Genomic DNA, 17,450 nt, shown 5'->3' with positions numbered 1-17,450 from the left:
TTTTAATCATTTCTTCCTCATAGTAGGGAATGCTTTTCTTAAATGGTCTATATGCTGACCCACAGAAATCGATTTTACCATTACATCATTGATATAAACTTCCATAAATTTCCTAATAAACTCATGAAAAATGGCATTCATGGCGCGCTGATATGTCGCCCTAGCATTCTTCAAGCCAAAAGGCATAACCACCCACTCATACGTACCTAACGCCCCAGGACAACGGAAGGCAGTTTTAGCCACATCGTCTTCCATAATAAAGATTTGGTTATATCCAGAATAACCGTCCATGAAACTAAGAATTTCATTTCCTGCCGCAGAATCGATTAACATGTCTGCAATCGGCATAAAATATTCATCCTTCGGGGTGGCATTATTTAAATCTCGAAAATCAATACACACCCTTAACTTCCCATTTTTCTTCATCACAGGGACAATATTCGATACCCACTCCACATAACATGCAATTCGAATAAATTTTTCTTTGATCAAACGTTCTATTTCTTCTTTTATTTTCACATTGATTTCAAGAGCAAAACATCTTGGGGTTTGCTTCACAGGTCGAGCGTTGGGCTTTAATGCTAATCGATGTTCTATTAATGAACGATCGAGACTAGGCATCTCATGATAATCCCACGCAAAGCAATCTTTAAACTCATGTAACAAATTAAAAAGATCAGTTCGAAAAGGATCAATAAGATCTTTACATATATATGTAATTCGAATGTCATCATGAGTCCCCAAATTAATTTCTTCTAAAGGATCTTGAGATTCAAACCCTTTATAATAATCATCCTCTTTAATTGAATATTTTTCAAATCCCAAAGGCTCCAAATCATAAATGCAATCGAAAGTAAAATCAATAGAATCATGGAAAGTAGAAGAAACTTGACTTTCGACTAAATCATTACTATTTTTATTTTCTACATAATGGGCCTCTGCTATTAAATCGGCAGTCTGGCTCACATCATTAATTTCATTACAAGAAGTAGGGAAATCATAACTAAATTTGACTGGAAGCGTCGAATCAAACATACTACCATTAACAATTTTACTAACCCTATCCGATTCAACTTCACCAGAAGAATCATCTTTATTTTCTAAAAACTGAAAATTATTTAAATAATTATGTAATGTTACCAGGTAATTAGGAACCCCATCACCTTGACTCATGGTGCAGGCTTTAAAGTCTTCAAGAGAGACAGTCCCAACCAGTCGGTTCGAAACCCACATCTGGATAACACAACTTTACCGAAAGGCCTTCTGAAGTCAAATAACAACCTTCACAATTATAAGGATTTAAAGATCGATCAACATTCAAAGGTTTTAATTTTCGATTATAAATCCTAAAATCAACATGCATCTGTTCGACATACAGACTCGAATCTGCTTTGACAATTTCAGGTTTACCTTCTTTAGTCCATAGAAGCACGCTCTGATGCACTGTTGAGGGTACATCACCTACACCATGGATCCAATCTCCTCCTAGTAAGGCATTATAACTAGCCTTCGATGGCACTACCACAAACACAGAGTGTCTCTCTGAAGATCCCACTTTCACAGTCAGAGTAACTAGTCCCCTCGCTGGCGTAGAGGTCCCACTGAAATCAGTCACAGCAATATTTGTAGGGACCAGATCATCAAGATGCTTTCCTACTTTTCCTAACATTCTCTGAGGCAGAAGACTAATTGCTGCCCCACCATCAATCAATACCTTGTTTATTTTAAACCCATTCAATATTGCAATAACATGAAGTGGACATAAATGAGACATCTGTCTTTCAGTAGGACGAGGAAAGAAACCTGGCTCATCCTCTATGCGAATGAAAGAGAAAGCCCCTTCATCTTCCTGATCATAATCCTCATCCGGATTACTCTCACATTCTCTAAGGTACTCAGTCGGAATAATCAAAATCGTTCCAACCATATCATCATCTCCTTCATCAAAATATTCCTCATCAACATCAACGTCCTTATGTTTGTCAATTCCAGAGGATTGAGCCACAACTTTACCCTTTTTCATCTTTGCAGGTAATAGAATTTCCTTAGGGTAAGTCTCTCCATAAGAAGGAAAGACAATCCGAGAATACACAGAAGGCGTTGCCCCCTTGCTCACTTCTTTTTCTGTCTCCATTTGAAGTTTCTTATTCCGATTAAAACTTCTTCCTCCACCTCTGCCTCTTGGATATCCTCTGGCTCGACCCCGATAGAAGGCATACTGATTCCGGGAAGGTGCCCGATGCCCCCACTGAGGATTACGCCAATACAGATGATCACGCCTTTGGAATTCTTGACAGTTTCTAATCCACTGAACACCTACAGCCTGGGATCGACTTAAAGGTGCAGTCACATCATGCTGAGGGATTTTCGAACTAGAACCTTCCACACGTCGAATTGGCTGTCTCTGGCGTGCTTGTTCCTCCCTATGAGCCAATTCTTTTTTCATCCTTTCTTTTTCAAAGATTGCTACCGCTTCAGCATCAAACACAGCATTACACCGTGGACACAGAGATACGTCCCGGTCTTTGATCTTTTGCTGAACCAAGAAATCCAGCAAGCCATCTCCCGTTCTGGGGTATACAGACCTTACCTGTGACTCAAAATCATCAAGAGCCGCATCAAAATCATAAGCCATGCCAACCATATTCACCCCTAAGTAGGGCTCGACACAACTGGCATCAACTTCGAAGGGATCTACATCAACCTTCATTTCCTTCTTGCCATTGTCAAATTTCAAACATCCTTCCATGATTGCCTCTTGAATCAAATCCCTGAAATGCACACAGCTGTTAGTCGAATGACTAGTTGCTTGATGAAATTTATAGTAAGACTTTCCTTTCAAATCTTTTATGGAAAGTAAAGTTCTACCCTCAGGCAAAACTAATTGTTTATCTTTAAGCAACACATCAAAAATCTGATCAGATTCCGAGATATCAAAACTATACTTCTTTCCACTTTTAAGTTTTGAATCATTCGACTTTTCATTACTAGGGAGTTTTTTCAGTAAAGAGCAAACATATGGAGGACCTTTCTTAATTTCAGCCAAATCGACTTCTGTTTCGAAATCGAATTCCTCTTCGGAAGACTTCATTGTCACATAAGCAACCTTTTTCTTTTCGAGTAAAAGGTTTACTCTTCCATCTCTGTTCACTCCTGTATTTCTCTTTTTCTCTTTTTATAAGTTTGGTCTGTCGAACTTTTTCAGCCAGATGGGCCAAATCGGGAATATGCACATTAAGCAATTTTCTACGCATATAAAATCCCAAGTCCATAATTGCTATTTTCACTATCTCATTCTCAGGTAATGATACATAGCATCTACTTCTAGCATTTTTGAAACGTATTAAATAATCATCAATGGTCTCACCATCTTCATGTTTCAAAGCTACTAAATTAGTAACTGCTACGTTCATTTCACCTCGATAGAACTGAGCGTGAAAGGCAGTTTCTAACTGATTTCATGTTGTAATCGAATTTGGTCTAAGATTCAAAAACCAAGTAAATGCATTCTTTGTCAATGATGAAGGAAAAAATTTCATTTTTAAATTTTCATCATTAGCGAGATTCCCGATTTTGACCAAATAACGAGCAACATGTTCAGTAGTTGATTCTCCAACTTCACCAGCAAATTTTGTGGTTATTTTTAGGATTTTCACCCCTCTTGGCACTTCAGCCATTTGAACCACTTGGGAAAAAGCAGACACAAAATGTGATTGATTCATAAAACTAACATTTATCCCAACTCGATTTAACACTTCTTCAATAATTCTAGTAACTTGATAGCGATCACCACGTAATCCGGCTAGATAATCATCAGCATTTTGACCTCAGAGAACCATATGAGGATTTTCTGGATTCAAAATCTGGTTTTTATTTTGAAAAATATTTTCCATTCCTTCGTTATTTCCCCTGGCATTATGCCTCTCACCTTCATCATAATCAACAATTCGAGCAATCCTCTCAACTTGTCTAACAAGACGCTCGAATCTTGATTCATGATCAGCCATCATGGGATTCAGAATTGTAGTTATTTGTTGAGTCAATAAATTGACCAAGTCATGATGACTCTCTTCTACTTGTTGTCGATATACTGCCATCGAATTTGCAGCATTCGAAAATTAATCACGAGAATATTCGTGATGTTGTGAGTTTTGAACATTATTCGCTCCATTTACATTTCCAAAACAGACAGGCGGCATAAAACCACCCACCGGTGGGATATAACCCGGAGGAAGACCATAAGGGGGCCAACCAGCGGTTAATGGAGGTTGATATGGTGGCACAGGACCACGTGGACGAGTATTATGCCCAACATTTTCAGTTTGAATAGTCGTAACGACTATACTTTCAGTCCCAACTGCACCTTCCGGACGTGAAGACACGTCGGCTTGTTGAATGGACACTGGTATGCTGTCATTAGTGGATGAACCACCATTCACATTCGATAACTCATCAGCCATGTGAATGATTTTCCCACTTCGCAATCGCATACACTAGCAATCACTGGAAAAGAATTTATTTGACACACTTCGATTTAAAACTGTTCCACCGGGCGTGCCAATTTATTTTGTCGATTTTTAGTAAATCGATGGTGGTTCGATTCTAATGGTCTGGGAGCGAAACCTACTCCTCTGTGCGAGTACCAGTTTTCTATAAGTGCATCAAAAGCATCTTCGATTAGACCAAGTTTGAAAATTAAAATAAAGTAAATTCATAATTTAATATTTGAAACTTAGAAATTGAAAGTTTTGAAAGCTAAACAAATAATAAATGGAAAGATTTGCAATAAAATTAAAAGAAGACGGTAAAATGCCCTTGATTGGATCGAAAGGACTTCAACATAAAAGATTCAAATGCAGAAGGATAAATTGAACAAACAAAAGTAAAGGACATTTAGTAAATAAAATTTAATTGAAATCATAAGTTTACAGAAAGAATAAATTAATAGAGTGCTAGAGTATTTTTCTGAGTAAAAGTTCCAACCCTTATTCACTAAGAATTCCTAATATTTATAGGTTAACCTTACATAAATGCCCATTAATTTACAATTAATTATAATTAAATATGACATTTCAAATTTTGAAGCGCATTCTCTCTTAGTAACCGTTCCCGCCGCAAAATTGAAGACATTCTCCGTGATCTCCTCGTGAAATAAAAGCTATTAACTTCCCACTTCCACAACTAATCGATCAGCTCTTTCGAAGGCCTTACTTAATTCTTCGAATCGAATTTCCAACTCGATTTGGCTTACTTCGATCAACAAAACTATCGAAATCCACATCATCACCAATTACCTCCAAATTCGGACTTACAAGCGTACCTTCTCGAGAAACCATATTCAACTCATTTCGATTCAACTTCCTATTATCGAAAATATTTTTTCGATCAAAAAATATATTTTGAGATTGTTTTTTAAGATTACTGACATCAAATTTTGATAATTTCGAAAAATTTTAAATACTTTATGTTTTAATTCTTTTAACAAAACTTTAACAACTCATAAAAGTTAACACAATAGATGGTTATAAATCATAGTGATAGACAAGAGTAAAAGTTGCGATGATGATACTTGGTAATAATTAATAACGGATGAAGAGAATGTAGGAGGGGAAGAAAAAAATGAGAAAGGAGAACAAGGTAATATAATAGTGGCGATGAGACAATGACAGGTATGTGTATAGAGAATAATATATAGTAAAAGAAAGAATAGTGTTTGATATACTGAGGCGATATAATACAAATATTTTCATTTCATCTAATATTTAAATAATGTTCCTATAAAAAAAATATTATATGTATAATGAAATTTTTTAATATCTATAACAATATATAATACCAATACATAGGTTTGGTGTTCAAAATTCTTTTTCAATTTTACCCTTCCTAATAATCTATCCCACTATATGTCAGTTATTCCATATTAAAAAACTTCCACTACTTCATCCTCTCTCTTATCTCATTAATTCACAATCATGGAACTTCTATAATTATCTATTTCCTCTCTTACTATCTATCATCTCAGATTACTGTTTATGCATAATAGAAAAACTTTTTTCTTTTCTTATTCATCTTCTCTTGTATGATTCTCACTTTACTTAGATATAACATAAAACCTAATATAAGGATAATTTGTGTCTAAATTTATGTTTCAATATTACTTCTAAAAAAAATTTATTATTAAAAAATTCTTTCATTAGTTACGTTAAATAAAAAATTTTCTATCCATTTTTTTATACTAATCTGATTAAGATTTTTGTATTGGATATAAATTATTGTTGCAGTTTTTTTATTTGGATATATTTTTAAAGAATAAAAATAAAATAGTTCAATAGGGATAATTTTTTAAAAAATAAATTTATACTGAATAATTTTTCTCTTATCATAGTCTTCTAAAATACTCTAGGTACCTACCCAATATATAATGTCAATTGACATCCAAAATTTAAGATTCAATATTACCCTAGAGAAGTTTATTATTAAAAAAATTCCTCCCGTATATTTGTTAGTTACGTTGAATAAAAAAATTTTTACATATTTTTTACAGCAACTTTATCAAGAGTTTTCTATTGGATGTAAATTATTCATGCAGATTTTTTTATTATGGATATATTATTTATTATAGAACAAGTTAAGTCTATTTCTTGACTATAGGAATATATATAATTCACTCTTGAATGTAATCAAAATAAATATATATTTATTTAATTTTTTAAATTTTACATTAATTATTAAAATCATGATATAATGGATTTATTCCTGTTCGGTTGGTCGGGTACCAGACGGTTCAGATTAGTATCCTGGTTGATGAGGGGGAGGTCTCGCCTGGTCATAAGTTACTGGGTTGGAGTAGACGACTGTCCCGAGCACTTCGCGTGTGGAGGGGGTATCACCTGCAAAGACACTCCGACGCTCTAGTCAGCAAAGTGTGCAGGCGAAAAAGGGGTGAATGGTATGTGACGTACCTTGGGGGAGGGGTAGGACCTTCCCCATATATACCGTGTCAGAGGTGGGCCCCGCAGGGGCAGGCCCACCTTCTTGAATGCTTCCTTCGTATAGATGTAGCAAAGCTGTCAGGGACGAGTGGTGCTCGGGTCGGGCTAGCCCGCAAATGGTTTGGGCCAGGCCGTAACAGTGCCCCCAACACGCCAGCAATGACCATGAGGATTGTTGGTGGCGTGTTATCTCTTCCTTCATGTGTTGTCACCAGGTCGGCCGCCCGTGGGGGGACGTGCCTCTTGCGTGCGTGTCTGTTCGTTGCTGAGGTGACCGTTTGTCGCCTCGTTCCTCGTGCAGAGCATTAAATGCTCATAATGGGTTTAAAATCCCGCGCGTTAAGACTTTTTTGCCCCTAGGCCTTTCGCGCTCCTTGAGTGGCAGTTTTAAATATTTTTTTCATTTGTTTTCTTCACTCTAATCATCTTCATCTTCCCCTACTCTGAGTTTCCCAGAGTGTTGTTTCTGCATTCTTGCGTATTCGCTCCTTCAATCATCTCCTTCGAATTTTCGCAATTTATCCTGGTAATCATTCATCTTTTCGTTCTCTGCTTCGTGTTCATTTTGCCTTTGCCATTAGTTCTTCTGCATGCATGCTGTTTGCTTGGTTTTGCATGGTAGATGGCCTTTAGTGCCAAGTAGGTGCGTAAAAGGGGTTACCATTCCAGGGTAGGCTTTTGTTTGAATTCTGCCTTAGCCATGCTTGATCTTAGCTATTGAATAGGCTTAAATGTAATTTCTGGGTTTTTTCCAGACTCCCGACCTCATCGACTAACCGAGTGGTACCCCACTGTAGGTATGCCTCGCGTCATTTCTCGAGCCTCTCCCTCCGCCGCAAATTATGACCCCTACGCCTGGGTGACTTCCAATGTGAAGGACTCCCCGAAGCAGATGGGCGAGGAGGAGCTAACGGAGTTCCGCCAAGGCGAGTACTTGTGCGGAGGGACAGACGAGGAAGCCAATTATGACGTCTTTGTTCCTGCCCCCAATGAATGACTATATGAGCTTAACTTCCATTCCCCTCGGGTCCCCCGACTGGATCTGATTTTATAAATACATGTTCACCCAGGTGGGGGTTCGTATCCCATTTTCTGCTTTTCAAATGGCGCTCCTTAATCGGATCTCCGTGGCGCCGTCGCAACTGCATCCGAACAATTGGGCTTCTATCCGCTTTTTCGAGATGGTATTGAATATTTGGAGTTGCTGGCGTCCGTTGACGTCTTCCTCTTTTTCTTCAACCTCACAAATCCTTCGAAGGAGGGGAAAGCGAGGAAAGGGTTCATGTCCTTCCGATCTGCCCAGGGTCGGAGGATTTTCGGCTTGTTCGAGGACTCTTATCATGGGTTTAAAGACAAGTATTTTAAGGTGCGTCTGGTCAGAGGTCGTCACCCCTTTTGGCTGTCGTTAGAAGGGGAACGCCTCATCCCGACGTACTGGAGCTTCGGGGCAGGATCTAACACTTTTATTAAGGTGACTTATAAGGGGATGTCCGTTGTGGACAAAAGGGTTGCCTATGTATTGTTGGCTGTTTTTGGAAAGAATCATGTGAACCCCACATTTTTTATGGGTGACCGGGAGGTCGTCAGAAGCTATATTTGTGAGTTGTTTTGCCTTGTATTTTTTGCGTTGCTATTGCCTCACTTGGTTTTGCCGGTTTCACGACTAATTTGTTTATTTGCTTGTCACAGTGGAGATGTTTGCTTCGGTGACAGGGCTTGAGGGTTTGTACAAGATATTCTTGGTGGACAGTGATGAGGAGAAGGCTGACGAGAAGGTTGACGGGAAGCCGGAGAGCCCTCCTGAGGAAAAGAAGGATCAGGCGGTGCCTTCCCCTCGTGACGCCGAGATGTCTGACAAAAACTCTGCCGGGGCGCATGCTTCCCCTATTTCCGAGGAGACGGCCGGCATTGGGCGTTCGTCCTCCACCGAACAAGAGGATGATGATTTGAAGCTCATCCCTACTCCCAAAAGGCAGAGGGAATCTTCCAGTCCTGAAGGAGTTCTCACCGTGATGGAGAGAAACTTCGACGTTGGGGCTTTCATAGACTCCCAACTGATCCCCAGCACGGAAGATCACTTCCTCGGAACCGAGCTTGCGGGGCAGGCAAGGTGGATGTATCGTACCCTTCTCCGCGATGCTGTAATAGCCCGGAAGGCCGAGTTCGAGTTGTCGGGGATGCAGTCGCTGTGCCAGAAGCTCGAAGCTACTGCTAAGGCCAATAATGAATTCAAAACTCAAGTTGAAGTGTTTCAGGAGCAGCTGTCCGAGACGGGGAAAAAGCTTAAGGCTGCTGAAGAGAAAGCTGCGTCTGCTGAGGAGAAACTAGAGGCCTCCGATGCCACCATGTCTTGTTTAACCGAGCGGGAGATGGCTTTGGAAAATCAGCTCAATGTCGCGCAAGGTCGGGTGGTCGTTCTGGAGAAGGAGCGTGATGTGACCTTTTCGTCGGCCAAGGCTACCCAAGTTGAGGTCGAGGAGCTCAGAAAGAAGCATAAAGAGACTGTGAAACAGGGAAAAAGCGTGATCTTCATGACTGAAGAGGCTCTTAAAGCCCAGGTGAAGATCGTGGCTCCTGATTTCGACACGTCGGCAATTGGGGACTTTTAAACAATCAAGGATGGCAAGATTGTCGACATGCCCAAAATGTGATCTCTTTGTACTTTTTGTATGGGTCTGTGATTCTGTTGTAGACCTTTGTGGAACTTACTTTTGTTATACTTTAATAGTCACTTGGTCGGCATGTGGTTATCATTGGATGTACCGTACCCTTCTCCGTGGTGCCGCAATAGCTCGGAAGGCCAAGTTCAAGCTGTCGGGGATGCAGTCGCTGCGCAGGAAGCTTGATTCTGCTGCCAAGTCCAATAATGAATTCAAAGCTCAAGTTGAAACGCTTCGGGAGTAGTTGTCCAAGACGGGGGAGAAGCTTAAGGCTGCCGAGGAGAAAACTGCGTCTGTTGAGGAGAAATTGAAGACCTCTGATGCCACCATGTCCCGTCTAACCGAGCGGGAGATGACTTTGGAGAGCCAGCTCAATGCCACGCAAGGTCGGGTGGTCACTTTGGAGAAGGAACGCGATGCGGCCGTCTCGTCAGCTAAGGCTGCTCAAGCTGAGGCCGAGGAACTTAAGAAGAAGCATAAATAGACCGTGAAACAGGAAAAGAGCGCGATCTTCATGACTGAAGAGGCGCTTAAGGCCCAGGTGAAGATCGTGGCTCTTGATTTCGATACGTCGGCAATTGGGGTCTTTAAAACAATCAAGGATGGCAAGATTGTCGATATGCCCAAAATGTGATCTCTTTGTACTTGGTGTATTTTGCTTGTAGAACTTGTGGAACTAGTCTTTTGATATACTTTATTGGTCGCCTGGTCGGGTTTTGGTTATCATCTTTATCCGCTCATCTAGTATTGTTTTCGTTTCATTTTGCTACCGCTTGGTTGGTATTGGTTTTGTCGCTCGTGTTTGCTTTACCGTTTTGGTAATTTGGCGGAGCCAGGTCGTGGCCTTTAGTATTGCCGTAGCCGTTTGTTATGGCTTAAATTTAGGTGGCTCCCGGGGTGAGCAGTTCTGGGGTGCCGTATTGTGATTCCGTTTAACGTATTATATGGAACTTGTTGTCGTGGGATGTATAAGTAGGGGAAAAATCAATAGAGAGGTAATTTTGACAAGTAAACATTAACCGGTAATTGAACAAGTCTATTATCGTATCAAGTGCAAAAGTAAATGATTAAGCTCGTTAGGCCGCCTGGTCGGCGTGCTTGAGCTAAGAATAAAACCTTCTTAGGTTACCTGCATTCCAAGTTTTCGGGACCTCTTTACCGTCGAGCTTCTCCAATTTGTAGGTGCCCTTGTCAATCACTTTTTTGACTCTGTAGGGGCCTTCCTAGTTCGCCGCCAGTTTACCTTCTCCTTGGGTCAGTAGCTCGATGTCGTTACGTCGTAGGACAAGGTCGTTTTACTTAAATTCCCTCTTGAGCACTTTGGAGTTGTAGCGCAGGGCCATTCTTTGCTTTAATGCTATTTCCGACAAATGGGATATTTTCCTAGCCTCGTCTGCCAGGTCTTTTTCCACCGCTTCCTCTACTCACTTCAGAAGTAATCGTGGGCTTAGCTCACCGATCTCTACGGGTATCATTGCGTCCACCCCGTATGTCAAGCGGAAAGGGGTTTCTCCTGTGGAGGATTGCTCGGTTGTTCGGTAGGACCAAAGAACCGAGGCGAGTTCGTCGGCTCATGCCCCTTTCTTGTTGTCCAGCCGCTTCTTGAGGCCTAGCAAGATAACCTTGTTTACGGCCTCGACTTGACCGTTTGTCTGGGGATGCTCTACTGAGGAGAACTTCTGCTTTATGCCCAGGCCGACGAGGAACTCCACGAATTTTTTGTCGGTGAACTGTGTCCCGTTGTCAGAGATGACGATTTTTGGGATGCCGAATCGAGTTATCACCTGCCTCCACATGAACTTTCAACAATTGGCTGAGGATATGCTCGCCAGTGGTTCAGCCTCTATCCATTTGGTGTAGTAGTCGATAGCGACTATGAAGTATTTGACTTTCCCTGGGCCGACTGGGAAAGGTCCCAGTAGATCGACTCCCCATTGTGCGAAAGGTCGGGAGGACATCAGCAGGCTTAGTTCTGTTGCCGGCGCTCTGTGGAAGTTGGCGTTCTCTTGGCACTTGACACATTTCCTTACGAACTCTTTTGAGTCGACCATCATCAACGGCCAGTAATATCCGCTCGGATGAGCTTTTTTGCTAGGGCTTTGCCCCCGATGTGGTGACTGCAGCATCCCTCGTGGACTTCTCTGAGTACGTAGTCCGTCTGGTCGGGATGGAGGCACTTCAGCAAGGGCTGGTTAAGTCCCTTTCTGAACAGTTGGCCTTGTATGATCGCATATCTGGCCGCCTCCCTTTTTCAGTGCTTTAGCTTCCTTCTCGTCCTCAGGTAGTTTGCCATTTTCTAGGAAATCAGTGATAGGGTCCATCCAGGAGGAGCCTATCTTTGTCAGGTGGAGGACGACTGCTGGTTCCTTTATCATTCCTTGAATAAGGGACCTGTTGCCGACTCTCGGTTTCGTGCTCGCTAGCTTTGATAGGAGGTCTACCCGTGTGTTCCTTTCCCTCGGAACGTGTTGGACCGCGACCTCCTCGAACTGTTTTGCTAGCTCTTTGACCTTTTCCAAGTACTTTTGCAACAACGAGTCCCTGGCTTGGTAGCTTTCGTTCACCTGCGAGGTAACGACCTGTGAGTCGATGCATACTTCTAGCCTCGTAGCCCCGACTTCCCGAGCTAGGATCAAGCCGCCCAGGAAAGCCTCGTATTCCGCTTGGTTGTTTGATACGGAAAACTCGAACTTGATTGATTGTTCGTATATGACCCCGGCAGGACTTTCCAAGATGATCCCGACACCCCCGGACGTTTGGTTGGAGGCCCCATCCACATGGAGCCTCCACTGTATGCCCGCTTCTTCGGTCGGGTCCCCCGCTACTTCCACCAAGAAGTCTGCCATTGCTTGTGCCTTGATCGCATGTCGGGGCTCATATCACGAATCATATTGAGATAGTTCGATGGCCCAAGTCATCATTCTTCCCGCTAAGTCGGGTTTTTGGAGAACTTGGCGGATTCCTTGGTCCGTTTTTACGACCACTTGGTGACACTAAAAGTACTGCCGTAGTCTTCGGGAGGAGGTTAGCAGTGCTAGAGCCAGCTTCTCTAGTTTGCTGTATCTTATTTTTGCTCCTTGTAGCGCTCTACTCACGAAGTAAACTGGTTGTTGAATCTTCCCTTCTTCCCGTACCAAGACTGCCGCCAGCACCTCTTCTGTTATGGCCAGGTACAGGTAGAGTGGTTCTCCGACTTTTGGCTTCCCGAGCACGGGTGGTGTTGCTAGGATTTCTTTGAAATGGTTGAATGCTTCCTCACACGCCGGGGCCCAATAAAAAACTATCCCTTTTTTCATAAGGTTGAAAAATGGTAGCGCTCTAGCAGCCGACGCTCCGAGAAAACGGGATAAAGCGGTGAGTCTTCCGGATAGCCTCTGAACATCCTTGACACAGCCCGGACTCTTCATTTGGAGTATTGCTTGGCGTTTTTTCGGGTTGGCCTGGTCCCCCCTTTGGGTTATCATGAACCCTAGAAACTTTTCTGCTTCCATGACAAAGGCGCATTTGAGTGGGTTGAGCCTCATGCCGTGTTGTTGGAGGGAGGCGAACACGTTTCCAAGGTCACTTATGAGGTCCTCAGACCGGGTGGTCTTTGCGAGGATATCGTCTACATACACCTCCACCATTTTGCCTATAAGGTCACTGAATATTTTGTTCATTAGCCTTTGGTACGTTGCCCCAGCGTTCTTCAGGCCGAACGGCATCACCTTGTAGCAATATGTCCCTCTTCGCGTTATGAACGCCGTTTTCTCTTTGTCAGGCCGGTGCATCGGTATCTGGTTATAGCCTGAATAACGTCCATGAAGCTCAGGTACCAATATCCTGCTGCTGCGTCGACGAGCGCATCGATGTTGGGCAGGGGGTAGCAGTCCTTGGGGCATGCTTTGTTGAGATCAAAGTAATCCACACACATCCTCCATTTCCCATTGTGTTTTTTCACTAGAACCACATTCGACAGCCATGTCGAGTAGTCAAGTTCTCGAATAAATCCTGCTTCGAGAACGCTAGCCGTATGCCAGGCCACCTCCTCCGCTTACTCTTGCGACATTTTCCTTCTTCTTTGAGCTACCGGTCTTGCGTCCGCCATCACGGCCAGGTGATGTGACATGAGTTGGGGGTCTATACTCGGCATGTCGGCTGGCGTCCATACAAATAGGTCGCCGTTGGCTCTTATCATTTCCATTAGAGGTTCCTTCAAGTCGTGTGGGAGGTTTCTGTTCACGAAGGTGAACTTCTCCTCCGTATCCCCGACTCTGAACTTCTCTAAGTTTCCTTCCGGCTCGGGTCTCGGCTTGTCGCTGACTCTGGCGTCTAGGTCAGCAAGGAACACCCCGATGCTTCTTTAGATTTTTTTCTTAAGGAGAGGCTGGCATTGTCGCAAGCGACTGCCATTTCCAAGTCTCCTTTTATGGATCCTACGGATCCATCATCGACGACGAACTTCATCATCAACATCTTCGTGCTGATCACTGCTCCTAGGTCGTTGACGGTCTTTCTTCCTAGGATGATATTGTAAGCCGTTGAGTCTCGTAGAACTACGAAATCGGCCATTACCGATCTTCATCCCTGTCCTGATCCTACGGATACAGGTAGGGAGATTATCTCATCTGGCTTGATGAAGTGGTCGCCCAATCTTACGACATCGTGCTGGTGTGTCTTCAAGTCAGCGTCCCGTAGGCCCAAGGCATCGAATACATTGCGAAACATGATATTCGAGTCGGCCCCGGTGTCCACGAGAATCCGCTTGATCAGGCCGGTTCCTACCCTAGTCGTGATGACCATGGGAGGGTTTTCTGCGGCCTCATCGAACCATTGGTCCTCAGGGCCGAACGAGATGGATGGGAGCCTCTTGGAGCTTCGCGGAGAGGACGAGGAGACCGCCAGGACCTTGGCGTCTTTCTTATGTGCCGATCTCGACCTGGGAGGTGCATCTCGTGCCGTTACCACGTTCACAATGGTGAGGCCGTGCTCGTCGTCCTTAGGCTCGTGGCGTGCTTTGCCGCACGGGTCTTATCCTCTCTTTCACGGTCGCAATCTCGTCTCCTCGGCTCCCTGATAAAATGGGAGAACTCATCCAGTTTCCCGTCCCGGATAGCTTGTTCCAACGCGTCCTTTAGGTCAAAGTAGTCCTATGTCTTGTGTCCATAGCCTTTGTGATAGTCACAATAGAGGCTCTTGTTTTCCCCGGTTCGGTCCTTCAGAGGTCGAGGTTTCGATAGAATTCCCTTCTCGGCTATCTGCTGGTAGACTTCTATAATGGGGTCGGTGAGGGGGGTGTAATTGGTGAATTTCCTGACACAAGGAAACGCTCGGGGCGTCTTGCTCGGACCGCCGTCTCTGGCGTGTTCTTTCTGCCTCTCCCCGATGCCGTGCTGTCAGGTTTGGTTGTAGGCGAGCTGCCGCTTGTTGGCGGCCACAACCTGATTGACTTTCTCATCATTAATGTATTCCCTGGCTACACTCTGGATCTCCTGCATTGTCCATACAGGCTTCATGGTGAGGTGCTTTCTAAAGTCCTCGTTTAGGAATCTGTTTGTCAAGCATAAGCTAGCAACCGAATCCGTCAGCCCGTCGATCTCCAAGCACTCATCGTTGAACCGGTCTAGGTATTTCCTGGTCGGCTCGCCGGACCTTTGAGTCACTCCGAGTAAATTGATTGGGTGTTTTGCCTTTGCGATTTTGGTTGTAAATTGGACTAGGAAGGCACGGTTGATGTCCGAAAACCTGGTCACCGAGCCCTGCAGGAGGTTATTAAACCACCGTATTGCAGGTCCCGCTAGGGTGACCGGGAAAGCGTGGCACCTTACCTCGTCTCCCACTCCCTCCAGGTTCATTCTGGCTTCGAAAGCCGTGAGGTGCTCCTGTGGGTCTTGGGTTCCGTCGTACCTCATATCCGTTGGCTTGTCAAAGTGCTTTGGCAGCCGGACCTCGAGGATGGAATGATGAAATGGGGTTGCGCCCATTATCACTGGTCCCCGCGCTCTCGCTGTTCTTCCCTCGTCGTCCTCCCGACGAGCGTCCTCGCGGTTTCGATCTGTGGTGCGCCTCCTTTCATGCCTGGTGTAAATGATGGGGTCGCGGCGTCTTCTTGCGCGTCCTTCCTCCCTGGCGCTCTCGGGCTCAGATCGTGGGCTAGCTGTTCGTCGGGAGCCGCTTCTCGGGGGGGAACTTGAGTAGCTTGATTCGGGAGTTTGTTGGCGATGTTCCCGGTCTGCCAGCCGGCGTTCTAGGTCCTGCATCCTGTGACGTAGTTCTTGCATTATTCTGGCGCTGTTGTCACCAGTTCCCCCAAAGGGGCGCCTTTCGAGAGATCGTGAGGTTCGTCTTGGAGGGGACCTTGTGCGCTCCCGGGAAGAAGCCACGGACCCCTCTGCGCTCGGTCTCGCGGCCTGTTCCTCCTGGATCCAGTACAACGTCCATTCAGGCGATCCCCACAGACGGCACCAATGTTCGGTTGGTCGGGTACCATACGGTTCGGATTAGTATCCTGGTTGATGAGGGGGAGGTCTCGCCTGGTCGTAAGTTACTGGGTTGGGGTAGACGACGTCCCGAGCACTTCGCGTGTGGAGGGGGTGTCACCTGCAAAGACACTCCGACGCTCTAGTCAGCAAAGTGTGCAGGCGAAAAAGGGGTGAATGGTATGTGACGTACCTTGGGGGAATGGTAGGACCTTCCTATATATACCGTGTCAGAGGTGGGCCCCGCAGGGGCAGGCCCACCTTCTTGAATACTTCCTTCACACAGCTGTAGCAAAGCTGTCAGGGACGCGTGTCCGGGTCGGCGGCTGAGCACCTTACTCCTGACCGTTCGGGTTGGGTGGTGCTCAGGTCGGGCTGGCCCGCAAATAGTTTGGGCCAGGCCGTAACAATTCCTATAAAAAAATAAAAATGACTTCATAACTATTTTTTATTGGAATAAAACAAGACTGAATGACTATAGAGTATAATTTAAATAACTATAGATAAGTAACATAAGTAATAAAAAACGGTCATAAAATTTAATTTTTTTGTTATTTGGTACAAAAATAATATAATAAAATAAATCAAGTGTTTCATACATAATAACATAAAATTTAATATTATTCTTTTCTAGAGTCATCTATTTTTTTAGTTTTTATCTTTATTTTTGTACTTTATTTTAATTTTATTAAACCAAAAATTACTAATATCATTTAACTTTAATTTTTAATTTTTATCATAAATAAAAATATGTGACTTTGAATGTATTAAATAATAAAAAAACTCATAATAAAAAAAAGTTAAATTTACTCATTCGTTAAATTTATAGGAGTGTAAATGATTCACATAAGAGTTGCGAGATTTTTTTGAACTTTTATTTTTAAAGTAGTATTCACTTAGTGTAATAATTATGAACTAATATATGTTGGCAACTAATTGCGATTGAAGAGGAGATAGAAAGAGAATAAAAACCGAGGAAGGAAGAGAGAACAAGCTAATATAAGAATGGTAGTGAGGCATATGTAGATAGATAATGATAAGAAAAAAGAATAATAAAAACAAAAATTAAAAATTCTAAAAGAATAATAAGACAAAAGATAATTTAAAATGTTGAATATAGAATTATAAGAAATAAAAAATTTTTAGCTATTAAAATTATACGAGAGAAAGAGTTATTTAAATATAAATTTTTATATTTGCTTCAAATTAAATATAATTGAGAAATAAATAAACTTACAAATATTTATAAATTTTTATCTTTATTGTTACACATAGTAACAACATAATGATTTTAGTATTATACCTAAATTAATTTAAATTCAATTATTCTATATATTAAA

This window comes from Arachis ipaensis, chromosome B01, assembly GCF_000816755.2.
Source record: "Arachis ipaensis cultivar K30076 chromosome B01, Araip1.1, whole genome shotgun sequence".
NCBI classification, from domain to species: domain Eukaryota; kingdom Viridiplantae; phylum Streptophyta; class Magnoliopsida; order Fabales; family Fabaceae; genus Arachis; species Arachis ipaensis.
The sequence above is the reverse complement of the archived record's forward strand: the minus strand, read 5'-3'. Positions refer to the sequence as shown.